At 46.0% G+C, this 23325-nt stretch overlaps 3 long non-coding RNA genes across 6 annotated transcripts; 2 read left to right on the top strand and 1 right to left on the bottom strand.

Annotated features, from left to right (window-relative positions):
• Window positions 1-5150: 5150 nt before the first annotated feature.
• Window positions 5151-22630, bottom strand: LOC107271565. 3 transcript variants are annotated; one of them, XR_003060920.1, is made up of 8 exons: window positions 21733-22630; window positions 21457-21602; window positions 17309-18036; window positions 16989-17238; window positions 13333-14937; window positions 8334-8414; window positions 5306-5614; window positions 5157-5208 (listed from the first exon to the last, which is right to left on the bottom strand). It is a non-coding gene; the product is annotated as an uncharacterized LOC107271565 (long non-coding RNA). The 3 variants fall into 3 exon arrangements; XR_003060919.1 differs by having other exon boundaries at window positions 5151-5614; XR_003060918.1 differs by lacking the exons at window positions 5157-5208; window positions 5306-5614; window positions 8334-8414 and having other exon boundaries at window positions 11732-14937.
• LOC112494923 lies at window positions 8432-9411 on the top strand. Its single transcript, XR_003060925.1, has 2 exons — window positions 8432-9146; window positions 9209-9411. It is a non-coding gene; the product is annotated as an uncharacterized LOC112494923 (long non-coding RNA).
• On the top strand, window positions 9525-11588 carry LOC107271567. Of its 2 annotated transcripts, XR_003060924.1 has the most exons (4): window positions 9550-9603; window positions 9707-9797; window positions 9861-10099; window positions 11291-11588. It is a non-coding gene; the product is annotated as an uncharacterized LOC107271567 (long non-coding RNA). The 2 variants fall into 2 exon arrangements; XR_001538697.2 differs by having other exon boundaries at window positions 9525-9797.
• Window positions 22631-23325: the final 695 nt, after the last annotated feature.

The following is a 23325-nucleotide window of genomic DNA, read 5'->3' as shown; positions in this document are numbered from 1 at the left end:
GGCGAGAGGGCGAGAAAGAAAACTGGAAGTTAGGAACCTCTCCAGATCGCTCAAGCGTACCCAACGACGCAGGGCGTCGAATCCTTCACGATCGTTCCAGGACCCGGGCGCTGTGTCCTTTGGTATAACCGCATTGCTGTCTTCTGCCTACACGAGCCTCTCCGGGCTGTCTATTCGATATATGTTATTCAAGAACGGCGCCTACGACCCGTCCTCCTCGTCCAGTACACTTATACTATATGCGCCTACTTATACTCTAGTCTTTTACTCCTCCACTCCATCTCGGCTCCGTTTCATTATGTTCCGCGTGACTCCTCGGTATGTTCCGTCACGGCCTATTCTGTTCCGAGCAAAGTGATTCCTCGCGGAGCGGCCTTATTTGGCCGGCAGCTTCACTCGCGCGCTTCACGGCGGCTTCTTTTTTCAGAGGAGCAATTAAGCGTCGAAGGGACGTTATAATAGCGAGAGTCGCGTGATTCCACGGTGCCTTTGTGGCCTCCTCCTCTTCTTCTCCTTTATACTCTTCCTCTCAGCGCCCACTCCCATGCCACGACTCCAGGACTCCTCTTCTTTCATCCACGTTCTTTCTCTCTTATTTCCCTCGCTCCAGCCGGCCACCGTGCTGCGCGAGATTTATGTCCCTTCCTTCGCCATCTTTCCCGTTGGGGCCCGTGCCCTGCGCCTTTAACCCTTCGTCACCCTCTGCCACCCGCCGACCAACCAAGAGAGAAGCCTCAACCCCATCCGGAAGATGCTGGATCTCTTCGGAGAATCTAAAGAAAAAATATTTTTAATAGTACAGCAAAACTAGTTATTCACTCGGACCGAAGAAATACCGTAGTCAAGATACGTGACGGATATACCGGGACTTACGTAGCTACAATAGCGAGGACAACAGTAGGCGCCTCATTCGGGCCCTTAACGACTCCACCGCCAGTCTACAAGGTTTTGTCTGCGTTTTCACGTGAAAAGTAAGCAGAGGGGAAAAAGGCCCCGACTAACTTGTCGCACGATAAAAGCCGCCCGCCACGCCAGGAGGTGGTCCCTGACCGGAATAACGAGCCCAAGAGTCGCTTGACGTATTGGAGCCAGATGCCTGCGGCTCCTGCAGAAACTCCCGGACTCCCTGGGTACCTCGCAGACTTGTCGGCCATTGCGAACGGACCTTTAAACAGGAACACGTTATGTTAGTACACGACTACGCATATGACTATTTGCAAGTAACATCAGGGTGAATCGTCACTTTAAAGTCAGGTAGACACCCTGGTAAATAGTAACCAACTAACCGGCGTCCACTATCATATTCCATAGTATCGTATGCTCGGTGCAATCCACCACGTGGTACGTATACAGTCTGATTCAGTAGAAACGTACCACCTTTGGCTGTACCATAGGAATCAAATACGCAGGCTAACTTCAGTTTGCCTATCTGACTTTACTGACTATGTACATCTATGCATAACATGAGCGCCACCGCGTTCCCAGCATCTTCAGGATCATACTCGCCACCCATCCGCAAGATCAGAATAAGGGGAGTTTCATGTAAGCAGTCGCATCCGTATCCTATGGCATCGGTGCACCACGCACTGCGGGAAGCAGCTATCATCCACGCGAGGCTGTCTTGTAGCCTCCCGACGCGTAACATACATCCTCGTTAGACGCGACGATATTTCAGCAGCCAGCCGCGCATTAACATCCTCGTGAAATTCGTACAGCGCGACCGTTAATTATGTCCACTGGTGTTAATCCAAAGAGATATTAGTTACCATCTGAAATAGAGATTGCGTCTGGTTGTAGAGATGGGTATACGTATAAGCCTACAGTCTGCACCAGAGTACAGTAAATGGTGTGATAAATTTTATGCGTCAAGACAGATACCTTTTTCGTATGTATAATTTCTCAATAATTTTCACGGGGATTCCCCTCGGGTTCATTCAGACTTTTCCTAGGGAGGCCAACACCGCGTTTCGAGGAGCGTGTCAACAGGCGCCATTTTGTCGTGGAAACCAGCCTGACTTGGTTACGGCGAAGGTGTCGATTCGGTTGTCACTGGCTCAAAGGTAGAGAATGTGAGTCCCGGGATCTATAAATAACCCATGTCAGACTCTATTATTATTTCTCATTTATGCACTCTGCGTATTTACACGAACCAGCCTGTCGGTTGCCCGGCGACTTTCTGAAAGGTCAAAACGTACAATTATATTTCCACGAGTTCTCTGTTAATCGCCCCACACTTTTCGCGGAGCACGCCAATTCGCTGTATGCGTATACAGCGCGTTTCAAGAATAACATTGCGCTCCGCAAGTGCTCCCATACTGTGGCACGTGCTTCACGAGTGGGTCAACATCATTCTGGAGAACGCAGAGACGAGAAATAATTATTTTGATATTTTAAAGTTAACCTTTAATCATCCAGCGTCGGTCTTCCAGGTCCTTCCGAACGGATTTCAGATAAGAATGACAACCAGTTGCGCATTCCTGATAAAAACTCCTGTAAAGCCGCAACTCGTACCACTGCAGTGAACAGACCTTAATTCGCCTTAAGGGACCTGAGGATTCCCGTAGGAATGTCCTGGCATCGGGAAGGAGGAGCGAACCTTTGGGATGGAAATAAGAATGAAAGAGTGTATATAGGTACACCGGCTCTTGTGTATATAGTGTGTACATACATATATATATATATATATATATATAAGTTGAGACCAAGAGGGAAGAGGTCCTCAAGGAACGGAAGGCGCTCCCACGTAGATTATCTCTACTTGTGTATATAGTGTGTACATACGGAGGAGCGAACCTTTGGGATGGAAATAAGAATGAAAGAGTGTATATAGGTACACCGGCTCTTGTGTATATAGTGTGTACATACATATATATATATATATATATATATAAGTTGAGACCAAGAGGGAAGAGGTCCTCAAGGAACGGAAGGCGCTCCCACGTAGATTATCTCTAGATAGGTAGAGAGCAAAGTCACCACGGTCACAATGACAGTGCTAAAGGCCTAATTGCCCCAGGGTCGTTCATTGACTATAATTAGCGTCTAATTTATTTTCGTATCGCGCAGCCCGGAGTAGCATTGTCGCGCAGTACGATTGACCTAGGTAAATTTCACCCTCGCACTAGACCTAGGTAGGCACTAGGTGGTTAGTTTTAGATTAAGAAAAAACAAAATTTTCTGTAAACGTCATTACGTAAACTTATGGCTTTTACTGAGTAACTTGAACAACCGAAACACGTGTCAGCTGATAACTGACAGTATTTGTTATTGTGTCAGTCATTTTGACGTATGTACACGTGTACTTATTTATGGCAAAGATACGCGTAGAACTAATGAATAATTCTGAATTAAAGTGGATTTAATAAAATTTTACAATTTATTTATGCGAAAGGGAAACTTGAATCCACGGTAGCCACCTGGCTGACTTGTCAGTCTCCTTTAGAGCGGACTGAGAAAGACTAGTCGCGTGCTTGGCTAAACGAGCTTCCTGACTGTGAGAGACTCCATTATCTATTACCTGATCAGGTTACGGACTACAATTCGACGACAATTAACCCTTAACAATAATGAGTATAAATTCGTGATGAAATATGTAACAGGGTCAGAATGCAAATGCATTGTGGTATACTGGGTGTCCGGTGGAAATGCTACGAAATCGGACAGGCTTGACAGGTGTCATGCCGTCACTTTGTAATACTTCATAACCAACAGTGTACTGGGTCTAACAGTGTCCATTGGCAAATTGTGGAAATTGAGATGTGCGCATTAACGAATGGACATTACATAGTGGTACATCATTGAGAGATGGTTGATTGAATGTAGAATAAAAAAATATTTTCTATGCATTCCGCAAGTGCGAGAGAGACAAACTTATGTGTATACAGTTAAGTTAGACGGAGACAGGCATATAGGACGGAAAATTGGCTGAGCTCTGGCTGGAACTATAAATTTCCACAGGTCCGAGCTCAAAAGCGAACCAAATTCTGAATCCTCATGGAGCCATGTAACTTGGCTAATCAATTTGAAGATCTTCGCGTCTTCCAGGTCCCATTGAAAAATAAAGAATCCGTATTAAAGGAGCTTCTTGAGAGTCCTGGTGCTCCTGGCCAAAACTCCTGGACGTTGAGGTGCGCGTAATTCGAGGAGGGCGTCGGTGCAGCTGTTGGTGGTCGTTTCGTGTTTTCGGGACCCGGGACACGCGCCATGGGCCCTACCACGAGGGGGCCCTTTTGCGGTCTCCAAGACACTCGCGTCCCTTCTCTACTTCGTCTGTTCCTCGATGGCGTTCGTTGGGCGCAGTGGCGTGGCGAGGGTGGTTCCTTGAGGGTAGATCAAGGGCCGAAGGGACAGGGCTGAGGTAGAGACCCTCCAGAATGTTGAGAAGCATGTTGGTATACATACCTAGAAATAACCGCTACGTAATATATAGGTATACATTATACACGTATAGACTACAGACAAGTGTGTTACCATCCTGTCGCCAGCCCTACGCAACCCTTAGCACGCAGCAATCCTCCCTTCTCTGAATCGTAGGTGTGCGTAACCCACGAGAGGGTCAGGTAGGACACACCTTGAGGTTTCAGGACGTTGTCTGATCCTAGGGGGAGACCTCGGTCTGCACACCTTAATGGGAAACACGTCATCCTGGGTGAGTACGTGCCTGCGTAGGTTACGGATCCTGGAATGCCTACGTCATTGCATCCAACCAATTGTGTTATATAAATTTCCATGAAACTCTTCAGTAATTTATTACCGCTATACTTTGGCAACAGCTCATTCTTATATAGCCGTATTTACTAAATTATACGTGCAATCGTTAACACGCTGCCTTCTACTGGACGCACGTCTGTCAGTGTCGACTCGGAGGATACCTGAAAGCAGAAGTACACGGGAATCAAGGGTTGGAATAAAAGTGGGCTAAGGAAAAAAAAAAAAATAAAGAGAGGGATCATTACCCAGGGCACGAGACACACTCGAATTTCTCTCTATAATTTGGCCATTCCGAAGCATTATAAACGATACGGGCTTATACATCCCTTCTGTGTGTGTGTATATATATATATATATATATATATATATATATATATATATATATATATATATATATATATATATATATATATATATATATATATATATATATATATATATATATATATATCTGGGCTTCTGGGGTACTTCCTTTCTCCTACTCCAGAGAACGTTTTCCTTTTTTATTTTTAGGGGAACACAATGACTATAGTAGCAGCTGCCCTCGTGACACGCGCCACCACCGTATGCAGCTTGTGTCCTATGGGTGTTGTACCTTTCTATCCTACCCTGCCTTTACGTAGCTACCCTCTCGCTCACTCTGTCCTTATTCGAGTATGTGGAACTATTCGTGTTGCCTTACCTCTCCATGCTTGGACTGCCACCATACAAACCCCATGAGGAACGTACGGTTCAAGTGGAAAGAACCGGAGGGTTTGATTGGGATGACTGAATCCGAATTGTATGAAATCGTTGGGCTGTACTAAACTACCCCCATAAGTCGGCACGCACTTATACCTACGACTTACGGGGACGCAACCTGGTCCCAATGTACATTCTGCGACAGCGTAACTCCAATGTTTTTCTAGAAAAAGAAAAAAAAGTGTTCGTGTTAAATGCACGTGGTAAAAATAACAAAAGAATCCTCCTTATAATTTCGACAGATGATACCGTGAAAAAAGAATGACTTATCCAGGTATCCAATTACACCGTAGATAATACCACGGTGGGTATCCTCGTTACGAATGGACCATTCTCTGATCTCACAATCGGGTATACCGCGTAACCCATAAGCCAACGTAACAGAGGCCAAGGAGGGAGAGAGACGAATGATGCAAGCAAGGTGGGAATAAAGGATGAAAAAAAAAAGAAGCAAGAAGCGTCTTAATGAAGACTTAAAGGATGGACGGAGGATCGAATCTCGCGATCTCGGCCCCACCGAATCAACGACCTGTGAAGAGCTGTCGGGCCACCGGCCGACCTGGTGGAACGAGTACGGGGAATACTGGGAAGGGATAAGGATTTGGGGAGGGGAACGAGGAGTCTTACAGCCTCAGGACGCACTCCTCTTCGTGCCTTATAGATCTTGAAAAGGGACGGTCAAGGGCCGAGAGGAAGATGAGGAAGGAGCCGTGCAAAAACCTACTGGAGGAAACCTACCGGGCCAGTCGTGACTAACCTGAAAGACCTGGAGGATTCAGAAACCTATCTTCTAGGGCTCAGGGCCCTTTCAATGATTATACGGCTGCTAATGGACCAGTGGAGAATCTATCAAGATTCACAATGATTCCCGGCTTATTTCTTTTTCTCCTCTTTACTCCTTTCTATAGCACGAACCACTGTATAATACTCACTATTCTTCCTCTTGTGTTTATGTATGTATGTATGCCAGATGGGTAGCTGCCATATGTATACTCATTACACGTGGCCAGATATGTATGTCGTGTTGTACTCGTGGCCGGAGCGCAAGTCGCGCGTCAAAGCGAAATCTGAATAATGGCGGCCATTAAAGCGGCGACGAATCGTAGCAAGAATAATAGCGACGTCCCTGAAATGAACACCATTAGACGCGCGAGGTATAATATATGACAGCGGCCAGTGCCACTCCTTGTGCTACCGGTCAAGCGACATTATGTTGGCTAGATGCGTCCCAGGATAAGATTACTCGACGACACCGGACACTCGTGAAAACCGAGCATAACCTATAAGGTCTGTATTAGAGAGAGAATTGCGGCGAGCTCTGGTAAACGTCATTGCCGTTACAATAACGTTCGAACGACTGTCAATAGGAAATTGATGTAAGAAAATTCATTGGTTAAGTCAAGTACGAAGGAACAGATGGGACGAGAGGTTACGCCGTTTCTTCGAGAAAATTATCGAGCGGGTTATAACCTCTCATCCAGCACGGACTCACCTCTTTAAACTTTTTCCCTCTACTCTTTCCTCGTTCTCCCTTCTTCTCGTTCTCCTCCTCCTCCAACGAGACTTGGCCCCCGGCCACGGACTTCTACCGGCGTGACAAATGAGTCAATATTTTGAGCAGCAGTGGCCTCTAGTCGCGCCGAGAATTCCTCACGTACTCGCTCACTCGCTAGGTATCTCTACGTACTCGATGAGTAGTACGTCTATGCACATACGTAGCTATAAACTATTCCGAGTGCGTATGACCTCGCTCGCGCACCCACGGATTCCACTTATAGTCGACACAATCCATCCAGGCATCCCTGCGTCGAGCGATCCATCGATCAATCGATATAAATTTCACTAATATTCGATAGTCTTGTATTTAACCTTGTCAGTTGAATCTAGAAGTCCGTTAAACAGTTTGAACTCCCTGAACGATAAATTCGAGTATCCATTGACAGCTGTAAACAATGGCGGACACTAGTTTTAACTGACGACCGTTTAAGCAGGTCGTGACTTGTATCTATGATATTTCCCATCGACAGGAATTACAAAGAGATAAGGATAAAAGTAAACGTGTTAGTTGTAGGCACGGAAACGCGCACGATCCTTGCTATATTTTTTCGATAGAAACGGAAAGATATTTCGGGCGTGCTTAGCAGCGGAGAGCGTAGCGGCGGCCATTACGTCTGTGTCGTCTGTGTCGTCTGTGTAGTTGCGTTCTCGGACGCTTGACAAGCGGCAAGTCATGATCGCTGTCATCGTCATTACCGGCAAGGCCGCGAGAGCGCGGGCGACGCCGATTCTCAAATCAGCCACCGGGAACGATCGATGAGGTACTCGACGATGACTTCTTGGAAGTATAACCGACGTGATTTACCAAGATGCTAAATAGAGGACGGCGTAACGCCAAGGTGGTTCAACGGGTTTTCGAGTCTCTAACATTCAACTCTCTAATTTAATAAGTTGCGGTAACCTACCTCTACGTATCTATCTTATATTCCCATACGACTGCATACTTGCACATAACCTCATTTACGAATGATGGATCCCGTCACGGATCATGCTGCGGTGTCGTCTAAAACCATTCCGGCGGGCACGTGTCATCCGTATCCCATTCATCCCCCTAGCCTCTCTAGGGAGAAACGAGAGAGAAAGGAAAAGCGTAACGCAGCAACAGTCGAGGGACTCCCGTAAGCGTCCAGAAGATGTTATCGCGGTCAGAGTCGTCGCGTGCGACAAACCGACTTACTTACAGCGCCGTATCTCAAGTGCGTCACGCGTGCGTGCATGCATGCGTGCATACATGAGAACCGTAAGTGTCGGCCGGGTGACACGATTGTCGTGGATCATTCGCACGTGAAAGAAATTAACGTTGTAAAAATTCTAAAGGCACTTACGTCACGACGGGAAGTACGGCTAAAATGCTTCTGCTACCAGTGCCATGTAATTCGCCAGTTTCCAATCGACTGTCCTCCCACCTGTTGACAGACGTAGAAACTTTCAGGTCAACTTTATAGCTCTACGTTTTCTCGCTTATCATGCACGCATTTGTACGTGTGGATGTACCGGCATGGCTAGGAATGTCACACGAGCATCAGGGATGACTAAACTGAATACAATGGAAACAGAGAGAATCCACTATTGGTTAGTACTATTGTAGCTACAGTGCGGACTGAATAATGAATGCGCCGGCAGAAGATCACGGGCCTAAGATTTGTGGATCGGGCATAATGGTTGCCCATAAGGGAAATCAGTATCAGCTGGGTAGTATACAGTGCAAGTCGGGACTCGAGCAAGCGGTAGGAACTGTTATTATCGCGTAAATTCTACTTCGAGGTAAACAGCGATGGAGGCTGACCCGTTAGGAGGATAACGGAGGAAAGAAGTTCTGCCTTGAGTTGCGAGTTCGCCCGGCCACGACTTCGTTCCAGCGGCCCGTAGGAATCTGGCCGGCCTGTTGCCGCAGCCGACGCGACCGGCGCGCTAGTTAAAACAGCAAATCGCCTTGAAGCCAGTCCTCTTTTTTTTTCTTTCATTCTTTTTCTCTCCTTTCTTTTTCTATCCCAGTTACCAGCGCGACTCGAGTAGCTACACTCGTGATCGGCCTCTACTTATACATAGTGCTGTGGCCACGGGCGTCTCCTGCGAGTTGATTAACCCGCCATGACTGCGAACGTGACGGAGGATGGGCTGTTGTACTTATTTTCATTGTGAATATATATATATATACACACATAAATGTATAGTCTACGTACAGCGGCTCTTTCTACAGTTCTGCAACGACGAGCAGCAGGGGGAAGGAGAAGAAGAGAAATAAAGAAGAGTGGACGCTTAAGCAGAAAGTCGAGGCAATTAATTAGCGTGATTAGCGATCCAGCAATGGTGAGCTCAACTGCGTCTCTCGATGCTCCATATCTCATGTTGGCTTTGCCAGGCAGAGGCAAAAGGATTTTCTCTGGTTAAAGACAAAAAAAAGGTATCGTCTGTGTCTTCTACTAATTGCAAGGACACTGATAAACTGTGTACTTTTCCTTTTTTTTTTTTTTTTTTTTTTTTTTTTTTTTTTTTTTTTTTTTTTTTTTTTTTTTTTTTTTTTTTTTTTACAGAAAATAGATAAAATTCCTTATCACTCACGTTCGTTATGGTCACTCGTTATCACCGGAGAATGTGAGTCTAGGACTTCCTAATTGATTCCGAGTAAATGGACACGTTTCTTAAGATCATCCGATACAACAATACTCAAAATATCGTTATGGGAATCCCCTTCTAGCGTTGCCATTAACAATGGCGAACGGAGACCTACAAGGCTGATCCACAATTGGGATTGGAAGGACTGACTCGTTCAGTATATACCTAACCAGGTAGGTGCATGCCTAATACACTTAATCCTGGATCCTGAGCTCGAAAGGCATTACCGATTGCAGGATGATCGGCATAGGAGCAAGAGAAGAGGAAGAAGCAGCTGCTTCGATGATGGGGACCAGATGGTTTTCTCTTCCTGTAGCAGCTAGCGGGCCAATGCTGCCAACCCCATGAACGCGACGTACGGATGGTCAGGCACAGATAGAGAGAGACGAAACGACGGTCCCAAAAGATGGGCCCGAAAGTGGGCCGTTCTCCAAACAGCCTGCCCACCTGCCCCTTCGACCGGGGCCTTTTTCGAGTAACTATACCAAACAAGTACCATAACCTTCTACCCCATGACAATACCCGGTATCCACTACCAGACCCCCATACAGCAATCCTATAGTCAATTGTACGCTAATTAATCCAACCGGTTTAGTCGTCAAACAAGCTTACCGCTCTATCCCCTCCATCATCTATGGTTTGAGACTCTATTAATGCGGCACAGGTGTATATCAATGATTATGCAGAGAGAAACCATTTAAAGAAGAGTACGTCAGATTTTTATCTTTTTAATGCTAAAAGTAATTCATCGCTTCTTATGACCGACTGTATGGTGGTTTTTCTTTTGCCATTGCCCATCGTTTTTCTCTCTCCAAATTATCCGTCTCACTCCTACTCTAGGTTCTCCTGCAGGGACGGAGGCTATCCCAGTGTATTGGCATGTTGAAACGCGGGGCGTTCGGAGCGCCGGCAACCCAGGGTATTGATTTACAATGCTTACTCCATTCTATAGCTGCTCCTATAACTCCAGACTCTATGCTACGGCTCCGTGAACGCCAGCACCCCTCCGTACCACGATTACTAATACAGACTTGCCACCACGACGAGGGGAAAGTACTTGAGAAATAGCCTGACGGTACGAGTGCCAAAAACTTTCTGGCTATTTAGGCCAAGGTAGTTCGGGACGGAAACCGAGGCGCGGGATTTTCAAAATATCATTTCGACGGTACAACTTTTTATAACTCATAGAACCACTTATCATACCAGGGATATGAATTTTTTTGTAAATCCATTTAATATTTATTATTTTTTTTCTCTATCGCAAAAGCGTCCCGACGCTCATACAACGCGTGGTTACACGCGGGGGGTCCTACCGGAAGTTTATTACCCGATTATCCGACTTGTAACTCATTTTACATACCCCCATAAAATTTACCTTGTCCAAGTACCTATATACTTGAGTATATATATCCTTCGACCACCTTCGACCAGCTTATCCACAACGTCTACTGGAATGGCAAAAGACCATATCACATACAGGCGCCCACTCGACGCCTCGTGCAAGCGTCCCTATGCACTTGTGTGGTCGGCATTAAATCGTCCTCCAGCAGAGCCTTAATCAATTTGAATAAATTAACGAGCGCCATTAACCAGCCAACCGAAATGCTAATCACGCAAATTGAACCGATCATTCCTTCACGTGTCTAACTATCATTATACGTTCCAGCTTTATGGGACACGTGACTGGCCACGAGGATGACGTCTCAACCAATGACACCTGTGCACCTGGATAGCCTCTATCGCGTACACGTGTATCACGTATATCAATACAAGAGTGACGTCACCAAGTCAGAAACCAATCCCGACCCCAACGAGCATTTACGAAAACGGGACCCGATGCTGACTAAGTGTCACCTGTTGAACATGTCTCCTGGGATAAACACTAAACGCAGATTCTACATGTTTTGGGTACAACTGATTTTCGCACTAGGGACATGCACTGTCACATATGCCATAGAGCTTTACATGAATTTGACACGTGCCGATACCCCCGGCATGGACGTTCTTACCTTGTCACGAGGATACAATTGGTGCGCCTTGTTAGGAACAGCGATTTCTGTGCTACTACAAAACGTGGGTATTACTCTAATGACTATACTTGGCTACGTACGGTCATGCTTTTGTTTTTTTTTTTATTTTTTCGCCTTTATTCCATTTCTATGAAACGGTTAACAGTTTTGGATTCTTCGAACGGTCGACTACCGTGATGCCTATGAGTTATGACTATGTACAGGTATACGTATTTACTTGGTTTTGACAATAAACATTGTCCTTAGTCTACGTCCAGTAAACGTCACAGGCCACGTGGCGAGCACGTGTCAAATTCCATGATTTCAAAACCATTAGCAGCTACATGTGCTTACTACAGAAACGTCAAAATGCCTTTTCCTATTATTCGATCTGTGAGTTTCCGAACGGTGGGTCAAAATTTCGTGAATTTGAATTTATTAATAAGATTTTCAAAATCTATGGAAATCACTGCTCCGCGCCACGATCGTGCTTATGTTACACTCGCGTGGCGACTGCTGGTAAATAGAAGTCGAGCAGGCTCATTAAAACCGACACAACATTCCCAGTGGCTGGAAGGATTTATTGCGATTCCGGGAAACTGTCTCCGATAAGATAGAACTGCTAGGAAACGCTCGAATAGCCATGTTAAATCAATCAAGCGATCTAGCGTAATTATTCGAAACTGACCATCGAGTGTTACTTCCCCGTACATAACCCCACGTCATACTACATATACTTAGTGCCATTAACGTCGCCGCCATAGAAACACTCAAGCTCACCGGCCTGGTACCGCTGCTTGGATCACGTTCAAGAAATCCTATACCATACCAGGGATCTATAGATCCCCAATCGCACAGCCTGATTCGTGATAATTCTTACGTTCGCTTAACGGGGGTGCATTGTCGCGCGCAACACCGAATTAAAGGGGTTTGCTAGAGGGCAAGGGGTTGCTGCGAGGCCACGCCCCTCCCCCTCCCGTTCACCCCCTCGAACTCACCTCGACTACGTGTACCAAAAAATCCAAGTTTTACGATGGCCTATGACCTCCGACCAGAAGTCCCTCGGACCTCGGCTCTGCCGGCGTGGCACCCGGCTCTTTGGCCATTTTGCTTCTGGCTAGCCGTCAAGATGGCTGGCCAATGTATATTTAAGGGTCTTGGGCTGGGTACTGTTAATCGCTACCTTTATTAAGAATGTAAATATCAATTGACACCGTTAACAATTAGGACTTGAAATCTTATACCCGACAACACATCAGCCCATTCCCATAACTCTTGTGCGCTTCAATTTATTTGGTATTGACCATTCATGACACATAAGTACTATTTGATTTTACCGGTAATCGTAATTGCTAATGGCGGACGAGTTATGCTAATTTTATGTCTACACTCTGTTCACGATACTTATCTCTCTATGTATATAGGTATGTGTGTCTGACGATTATGAATATTCATAATGGTTACTGTATTACATAACCGATCGCCCTCGAGTTCGCCAAGCCTTAAGATAACCTCCGTGAAACGTTGCTAAAATGCTGAAAATAATCAGCGGTACGTAAATAACGATCTGGATCCAGAGATAGGAACTGGAGCTGTGCGAACCTTGACCGTTTACGTATGTAGATTGTATATATATATATAGAGAGATACGTATACACTTGTCACCGTATACGCTTATAAATAAGTAAGCTAGACGTACATATGACACATATAAGACCACTCGCTGCGGCTGGAAGTAAAAAGAGAGCAGACAGTCGATGCAGAATTCGAAGGGGCACTTTTCTGTAATCGGAGGTCGCCGATCGATCGAGCCACGTAGAGAAACGATAATGCCGTCGCGACGCCTTTCGACGCCAGCTTTCCAAGTAGTACCCTGGTAGACTGTTTCCTGTCGTCGGTGAAAGGGACGCCAGGGGAGAGGGGACGACGACGCTTCCACCGGCGCTCGCCATCTTTACGCTTGCCGTGCTATAGGCGCCTTTTTGCGTTACGTCCGTTGTGCATTCACCTTTATGCCTGGGTTTCTCCGTCGACTGTCGCTTTTCTTTTTTTCACTGTAATAATGAATCCTGTCGATGCTCGATGACGCCATTCACTGGGGATGCTTCGGATGGACCAAAATTCCTCTCCGGTGTGAATCTGCAAATATATTTGAATTAGGGACTTTTTTTTTCGTTATTACCCCATTTTGACCCCCCCCTGATCTTATCTTTTTTTTTCTTCTTCTCTTTTTGTCTTGTTACGATCTTCCTTGGCGACGCGTCCTTTCCACGGGAGGTTCGTCGTCGTGGAAGCGACGCTCGAGCGAGCGACAAGAGCGGAAGTTGAGAATGTGGGGCGGTGATGGGCCACTTCCGGTGGTCCCTGTACACTCGGCAGTCGGTCGGCGAACCGCAGACAGACGGTCTGTCTCATCATTTTATTAAGCGTCGGCATGAAGGTACGCCCTGACAGACGGATGTCTAAACAGGATAGACCCAAGTATTTCTGGGAGGATGATAACCCACTGGTCCAAGTCAATCTGTAACTGATACTTAAGACGTCATCTCCAGAAGGACTTGATTAGCCCTGCTCGCCCGAAGATGGACATGAGAATCGTTTCGCAATTCCTAAACAGACTTTGGTGTACTTGTTGAATTCCGGTAACAATTTTCCCAAGGGTCAATGAACTTTTATTATACGGAAATACTCGAACGGACAAATATACTCACAAAGATTAAGGGACGGGACTTCAGGACGAAGGATACTCGTTGACAGTAACGTTGGATCATCTTCGCCTATATGTATGTATATATAATTTTCATTAAATTATCAATTAAAAATAATTACCTAATCTTGGGCCAATTCAATTATTAATATTACTAATCATCATTATTGATATTATTTTTTTTATAGTATTTACAAAAATATGCAACTTTTCTAATTAGACTCGTATGGTATCCTTATGATGATCGGCTGCCACGAGGGTGTTAATTTTGTAGATTGGCCCAGACGAATTCTACTTCCTCTTCTTTATCTCGTTTAAAGAGTTTGCATTCTCCTTTTGCTCTCTTGAGATAAACCCAGGTACCAGGTGCGGATCCTGACTCTGGTCTTGGCGATATAATAAATTCATCTGAATCTGAAACTCTCTCGTAGCCGTTTGCGTGTCGGGAGCACGACTCGCGTATATTCGTATCGCGAGTCTGTTACGAAACAAACCACGTAACACTGATTGGCACCGTTCTCGCTGGTTACTTCAGCCGTAGCGCAGAGTCTCCGACGTTAACCAGTAGTTTCCTCAAAGTTCCGAATGATAGTGAACCTGTATAATAAAAAAAAAAGAATTATTCAAAATATAATTTACGACCAAAAAATAAAATCAAGATCTCGATTACTCGCATTCAGTTCGATATAATATCGAATCTCGAGCCAATCGTACAGCAGTACAACCGAAGCCAACTTCACGTACCTAACCATAAATTGATCAGACCCATCCACGCGAATGGGCAGTGGCCAAAATTTTCAAAAAAAAATAGTTGACCTAACCTCAAAGCGACGCTCACCGTCCAATCGAATGAACAATAAATTTTTGTTTTTCCAAAATTTTCCAAAATTTTTTACCATCGTCCTTCCCGTTAGCAATAGATTTTCAAAAATGTGAATCCTCAACCATGCCAAAAGTATATGTCTTAAATAAGTATAGCCAACATAACCTCTAAGCCACGTTCTCAAGGATACTCCCGATGTCTCGGAAGCGCTCGACCCGTAAGTATAGGCTGTATCGAGTAATAACGATAAGTGGCGGCCACGGCGGATTTGGTTGAGGGGCCGGTTTCGAATAGCGCGCGAGATACGATGCTTAATAAAATCTTCGCGTCGGAATCCACTTTGGTCCGCGGGTATATATGTATATCGCGCGGCGTGCATCGCGCCCAGCGGGTCTCATCGCACGCGGTGAAAGCCACGGAGTGGGGGAGAGACAGAGAGAAAGGCCTCCGAACGAGAGGAGCGGCTGCACGTCTCAAGAGAGAGAGAGAGAGAGAGAGAGAGAGCCAGTAGGCTGCGTATGATGCCAACATCCAGTAGACTGCATGAGGTGTCTCTTTGAGAGGAGCGGCTGCACGTCTCAAGGCGGCGTGCATCGCGCCCAGCGGGTCTCATCGCACGCGGTGAAAGCCACGGAGTGGGGGAGAGACAGAGAGAAAGGCCTCCGAACGAGAGGAGCGGCTGCACGTCTCAAGAGAGAGAGAGAGAGAGAGAGAGAGAGCCAGTAGGCTGCGTATGATGCCAACATCCAGTAGACTGCATGAGGTGTCTCTTTCTCTCTCTCTCTCTGTCTCTATACATATATATATATATATAAGACAGTCTCGCTCACGAAACGGACCGACGGAGCCCGAAGAGACTCTCGGTAAGTTGGTAGACACCTATACAGACAACCATCACGCTTGCAAGGCGACTGGAGCACGGCCAGAGAAAGAGTTGGCAAGGGGCAAAGTACTGCGGAGGAGCGAGAGGCATTGCCAATGAGAGAGAGAGAGGGAGAGAGATAGAGTGCATAGGTACAGAGAGAACGTAACGCTGGCAAGAGAACCCGAAGGCCTCTTGCTGCTCTTGCTACTCCCGCGACTCTGTTTTTCACACGGTTATATTACTATATATATTTGTACAGTACATATATATACATACATACAGGACTACACGGTACCTATAAAAAGCTCATACACGGAGCAGCATACCTTTATTTTTTGGTATAAAATTTTTTTCTCAAAATTTCTGCACAACCGACACACCCGGTATACACATTGACGTATCTACGTTTATACATTTTCTGACCTCAACAGTCACGTGGCCTGATGGTTAACAGCGACGCATATAGTAAGTGCTGATTTGTAGCCGGATACTATCAGGATAACACATTCGGAGTACAGAAGTGCTATTGCAAGAGGAGCGTCTTCGGCTGACGGTCTTTACGCTTGGTTTGTACGCCGATTTTATCCCTTCTCTCTGTCCCACTGGCTCTCGTCTCTCTCTCCCTCTCTCTCTCACTCTCCCTTCCAGAATCGTTCAGTCGCGTAACCATGGTTATGGAAGCACCTAAAGGGTCCGTAAGGGTAGCCAGGGGGGTAGTGGGTGCAGGAGGGGCTGGGAGGTAGGGGGTGGGTGGCGAATAATTTGTAATCTCGGAATAAGTCCGGGAGAGGGTGACAAGGGAAGAGGGGTGGAGAGGGGCCTGGATGTGGGGTCCGAGGGTACAGGGTGTAGACGGTCAACCCGTTTACAAGGGAGAGAGAACCGAAGAGAGAACCCAGGAGAACCCAAGATAACCCAAGAGAAGAACGTTGTCAGTAGCACTCCCTGTAGAAAACGTACGTCGAGCGTCGACGGATCGATAGACGCTCCTATGGAGTTGGGGTGGTCGAGGACTGTGTGCGCGGGTGGACGCAGGGGGGCGCAGGGGGACGCCTCGGGGGTGTTACCATGGAGACGAGAATTACTATCGGGGGTACAAGGTATATAGAGGCGCACTCCTGTGTCTCTATGTAGGCGAAACGAAGTTGAATTTTGTAACGGCGCTCCTGGATGCTTCAGGTTCATCCTCTTCGTCGGCTACCGGCTGGACCTGAAAACCGGAAGCGATGGGCTTTTACCATTAGGAAGCACGGAGGGAGGGTTGAGCTTGCTCGGAATACCTTCTGTGTCTTCTGGGTCCTCTGCACCTTCCTCTCGCTGTCGATTGGACTTACGATGACCTTTGACCCTTTGGTACTGGAGGGATGCTGCACGCTTCATTTTGGAGATTAGACTTTTTCGGTGGATTCTTTTTCTTTTTTGACAATCCGGTCACGTGGGCTGATCTGCATTTTTGACATCTGGTACCGCTTGTGGTACCAAAATGGCTACTCTTTGTTGGACTTCCTGTAGGGGTTAATTGACTGGCGATTAACGTGAGGCTTTCCTTTGGTTAGGTTTTTTAGGGTTGGGACGTTTTTTTTTTTTGGTTTTAATATGGTCCAATTTGGTTTGGTGGATTAGAAAATTTTTTTATAGAACGAAAATAAGGTTTTTGCATATACAGTCTGTATGGAAATTGATGTCGAGTGTGGTTGTTACTAGGAGTAGGAAATACTTGCTCGTGGAAAGTTCCGCTCGCTCCTGGCTGGACTCCGGTCTGCGCCGACTCTGTTGTGGAATCCGAGCCGCACCTTGGGCTACCAAATACCACCATTTTATATCTTGGCTTCCAATTGCGATAGAGCCTTCATTCTTTTTGTGGTCGATTCTAAACAATTTCGCCGTTTTAACTTTTTTTTTTCGTCACGTTATCACCAGTCGTTCACGAGTTACGGACGATTTCTGATAACGCCTATCGGCCTCGGAGCTCATTCGGGATTTGCTTGTATTTTCGAAAACGGCCAATCTGGAAAATAAATATTTACGAATTTGAGCATGACACAGTCTTCCGCATCGGATGGCCATTAAGGATTTCCCTTAAATCAGTTAATTACCCACTTTTTCGATATGCCATTTCTGACAGACCCGCCTCTGCTACGCACTCGACGAAATGTACATATTTTTGGAAAAAATTGTATAAAATAACAATAGCATTGTTCAATAACCCAATTTCAGGTTACTCTCCACATATTTTTTTTTTGATTAAATTCAAAAAAACAGGCAATCGTAAATCGCGGGTTGGGCCTAGTACCACCCGGGACATTTATACGCGATATTTCAAAAATTGAGTAAAATAATGAAATTTGGCTACCGTCAGAATGAAGCACGGCCCTCGGCAATGTTTCCTTCGTAAATGTCTGCCTTTCAAAAGTAACGAGTATACCTAAAAACCCCGAATTACCAAATGCGCGCGTCATACTGCCTTAGCCCGTCACGAGTGGTTGCTGGATAAAACTAAGAGACGTCAAATTTGACAGACACGTGCGAAATGGGAATGTTTATTTTCCTCGGTATACTTCAAAATAAAAACATCAACACGTGTCACATACACGAAGTCCCCAAAAGCGTGATCTTCGGTCGGCGTGACGCGCTAAGGTACGAACAAGTTCCGTGGGGGAAGCTGGGGGACCTGCCACGGTACAAAATGGTAGGACCCAACCAGGCCGGCCCAAACAGGAGCAACAAGTCCCAGGAGAGGCCCCCGTAGACCTACAGGCTCTTTCAAGAACGACCGCGACGCTCGCCTGGACTCTCGTAAGAGCTCCACGTAATTTCAGGACCAAGCACTTCTTCCAAGTGCGTTCCGCAAAACGATGACACCGTACCGACCATCCTTAAAGCGGGTTTCCATTGAACGAATATCGCTAAAAGTCAACAGACGCGTATGCAGGTACGGCTGCTCCAGGCAAATGACGTAGTCCCTCGACGAGTCCATAACCTCAAAAAGTCGCGGCCGATATCGCGCACTGTATACAGTGGTCGCTGCGTTGATAAGAAAAAGTCGTCGGGCGTCCCACGCGAAAATTTCTCAAGGCGAGTATGCATCGAACGCCGCGAACGAGATGCGCACCCGAAAGTATAGATTCTGACCGGTCAAAAAATACCTAATACCAACCGCGTAGGAACGGGAGGCTGTAGTTATTAATATTTTTTAAAAAATGTTAAAGGCGAATTCACATCGAGGAAAAAGAGAAGCGATCAGAAAGGAGAGCCATCGGTGGAAACGAGAAGACCCATGGCTCCGTGCGACAGTAGCGACATCTGGAATGCCGAGAGCAAACAGTTGGCGCTCGGTACGTCGCAACGCGTCTCTAACGTATTGTAGTCGGTGTATCGTGTGGTATATATGTATCGCCTGCGGGACTTTAATAGCGACTTGTGTACTGGGCCTGTATACCAGGCCCGACGGACTGCGGATAAGATTACGCGTCCGCGACATCATGGTGGAGTTTTCGCCGAACGAAATCCGGCCGGTCTGGCCCCGCTGGGAACTACGGTCGCGAGTCCAAGTACGTATGTAGAATCAGGGAACTGAATAAGCAGGCCACGTCTGCTGCTTCCGTAAGTTCATGTATGTCAAATTATTAATGTGTACAGCTGGAGGTGCGTGACGTCTCTGTTTCTGTATCGTCCACCTATAAGACGAGTTTACGTGATAACGTGGCTGATAACGCGACACGCGCGCTCGCATGCGCGTTCAATCTTTTTTAGCAGTTTGTCGCTGTGCAGAAACTACGGGGAATTCAGGAGAGAGTTGGGAAGGCTGGGCGAGACTATGGAGAGACCGGGAGAGACTATGGATAGACTAGGAGAGAGTTGGAGAGACCGGGAGAGACTCTGGAGAGAAAACGTAGAGAGGCTAGAGAATTCATGAAATCAAGTTGGCAACTATTTGTATAGAAATAATAAACTCAAATGCCTTCCTGTTGTTGTGACTTCCTTTGAGAAAATATTAATATACCTTTGGGAGAGTCCACAATTTGATGAAAGATCACATCGATCCGGGCGACCACTCGAGTGACACGCTGGGAACTCTCCCAGCGGTCGGTGGGGTTTAATTTCTCTTTGAATTATATATTTCTCTAGTGTTTCGGTCGTATCCGTAAAGTAAATGATACTTTTGAGAAAAGGGCAAGAGGAAAATGGAATTCTAAAAAAAAATATCACAGGAAAGACTAAATATATAGAATTTAGATTTTACCTAATTTCCAATATTTACGTAATACACGAGTCAGTTTACATAAAACACGATTGCATCGCCGTGTTTTGAATTTTTTAAAAATGGCAAAAATTTATTTAGAAAATTTCAATAAAAAAATCCTATAGCTCGGTAATCGATTGCGCAATTTTTCTTAATTCGATTGATCGTTCTACGCAACGTCATCGTACAAGCGGTAGAAACGTCGATTGTAATACGGACCTCCTCCCGTGAGAAAACCCATAAAATAATAAAGGGTTATTCCCATCGAACCAAAAAATGTTCTCGTTAGCGTGACGAAGTTAACCTTCTGTTATCCCACGATCAATGGCGATAACCGGGCGTTGTCTCTTCGGCAAACCGGTCAGGTTTCTCCGGCTGGATTAAAATCGAGATCGATCTTTTGCTCTTATAGTTACAGAGTCCTTCGCTTGTTGAATAATACAGAATCGATATAATATCGATAAACGAGTACAGAAGCTGAATCGATTGTCGAAATAAGTTCAAATTCCGTGTAACACGTTGCAGAAGCATTTACACGGTGCGACGAGAAAATGCGGAAAACATAACGTAAATTTTCAAAAAAGTTGAATTTTGAAATTTGAATTTTCAAAAAAAAATTGTTCAAAATTCATTACTACACTTTCATTAATCCCATTGGTATCAATGGTTTAAGAAATTTAATTTAAAAACGCTTCTATAGGGGTTTACAAAGTTTTTTTGCTTCATGAAAACCGTAATTATTCACTTTTAACCTAAAACCACTGATATAGCTTCCGGCGTAGAAAGAAAGTGGAAAAAATCACGTAAAACACATGAATTCGAATGATTTCTATGTAGCCAAGACGCAAACCTATTTCGATCGATTACGCAACACCCGTAAAGAAAAGATCAATAAGAGCCATATAAATGATCATGACAAATGGTCTAGAATGATATAGAAAAAGTTTCATGAAAAAATGTCAAACCGTTCCTGAGATATTAAATGGCGGTTTTTGCCAGGCCACGGTGCGGCTTAGATTCGAGTATCAGCAGCCAGTGAGCCAAGAGCGAACCGGCCGAGCCAGTTCGCTCCTCCTTCGACCACGTTTAAACCATAGAAACCATAGGAGTACAGCGATAACCCATTGAAAGAATATTCCCTCAACATGCTCCCATAATCTTATAATTATTGCAAAAAATAAATACCATGATATCCAACGTTTGTCATCTGTCAACTAGCATGGCTCTCGTACTGTTTTCCGCGGCCGAATCACATACGGCCTCATACGGTCTTCACACTGCAGTTCCGACTGTCCAATAGCGAGTGACGCATAACCCCATACACATAAGTACTAAAATATCATAAGCATACAGGATTTTCTATACGGAAGAATGAAAAGCTGTGAAAGCTTTGAAAAATAACAGACGACGCGACACGCCCTGAATACACGTAATGGACGCTCGCTATAACGACGGACTCACCGGATATTCACACTTTGCATAGATGTGCACTTGGCTTTGCACTCATGTATTATTCACTGGGAATTTGATCCTTTAACAGTCCAGTATACGATTCTTCATTGTGGCAGAGCGAATCGACGTGTGTCAATTAGAAGTTTCCGTTAAAACGTTCGAAGTTACTTGAATTTCCGCAGTGGCTCTCCCTCGCGGTAAAACTAAAAATCACTTCTCAACGCCATCTTTGACGTTTGAATAGTACCCGTGACTGCAGACGAACGGATTGACAGTTCTTTCGTGCGATCCACGGTCGTGATCATCGGTGCGATTAACCAAAGGATCCACGGTACGTAGAGAAAAGACTCTAGTGTAGTTCTTGGTGTTACGAGACGGTTTCGCAAGCGGTCGGCTAAGTTTGAGGTCATCGTATGCATTGTTGCGTGACCATTCGGATATTAAACCACCGATATGCCAGGCTATTTCGAGACGCTCGGCGTCTCGGCGCTTCTCGCTGCTCTGCGCTCTCCTCTGCTTTTCCTCTTTGCCAGTGCTTCCTCTCTGTTTCTTTATCAAGACAGATTCCTCGAGGTCCCTCTTTAGTTTCGCTTACTCGAGGATATCTCTCGCGAATTCTGAGATTCACGTGGATCTTTGATCCTTGAACAATTTCCTGGCGTCGATCGGATTGTGTCGTAACTTGCTGATCAGCCAATGTCAATGACTTTCGTCTTTTCTGTTTACAGACTTCTATCCTGTTAAATTGTCGGCTTTGGGCATTGAAGTCGTCGCTGTAAGATCATCGTTCATTGCGAATATCCTACAAGCGATCCTCCGTACAGCATCCGCATAAACTACAGTATGCACGTGATCAGCATCGTCCGTAAATCATACAAGACACCCTTGGAGCCAGTAGGAAGGTTTGGTAAGTAAGAATCAGTGAGTGAGAGTGATAATATCATAGTGACAAGTGCGAGCTGAGGAAAATTGTGAACTAGAAGTGCGCGATGGTGTTCGGGAAGTGCAATCGGCGAAGGATCGCAGTAGGATCGCGTGTAAAGGTTGATCGTGAAGCGAGCGTGGCATGGGCGTCGGTTTGGGTAGAACGTAGCCAATGGGAAATGGTCGGAGGAAGGCCATCCTCGAGGATGTCAAGCCGAATAGCGTATTCTGGACGTCGAGGTCATAGGACCCGGAGAGAGTCGCGGACTCTCTGCCGGAACAAAGAAGCGGACGGTTTCACGTAGCGCGTACCTACTACCTATACGCCATCTATATTCATTCCGTTCCATGGTTGCGCAATGCCGGCCAAAGCCGGGCGCCGGCCTGCTTTTTTTCGCTGACAGGGCCGTTGCGCCGTGTGTCCGCGGCGTCAGGTCGAGGTCTCCTCGGTGACGGCGGAGGACGGGCGGTTAAGTTAGAGAGACCGGCGACTAGGCAGTCAGGCAGTCAAAGAGTCAGGCAGACAGCAGGCTGCGTTAGTCTCTTCTGGAGTCAGTCGGGCATCCGGTGAGAAGAAGCGAGAGAGGGGGGCGACGGGGGGGTGCGAGACTGCTGTTGGGTTTTGCGTAACGATTGATTGCGCAGAGGGAAGCAGGAGGGATAATACATGGAGGGCAC

The sequence above is a fragment of the Cephus cinctus genome, unplaced genomic scaffold (genome assembly GCF_000341935.2).
Source record: "Cephus cinctus unplaced genomic scaffold, Ccin1 Ccin1_scaffold0997, whole genome shotgun sequence".
NCBI classification, from domain to species: Eukaryota; Metazoa; Arthropoda; class Insecta; order Hymenoptera; family Cephidae; genus Cephus; species Cephus cinctus.
Note: the sequence above shows the minus strand (reverse complement) of the source record. Positions and strands in the feature narration are given on the sequence as shown.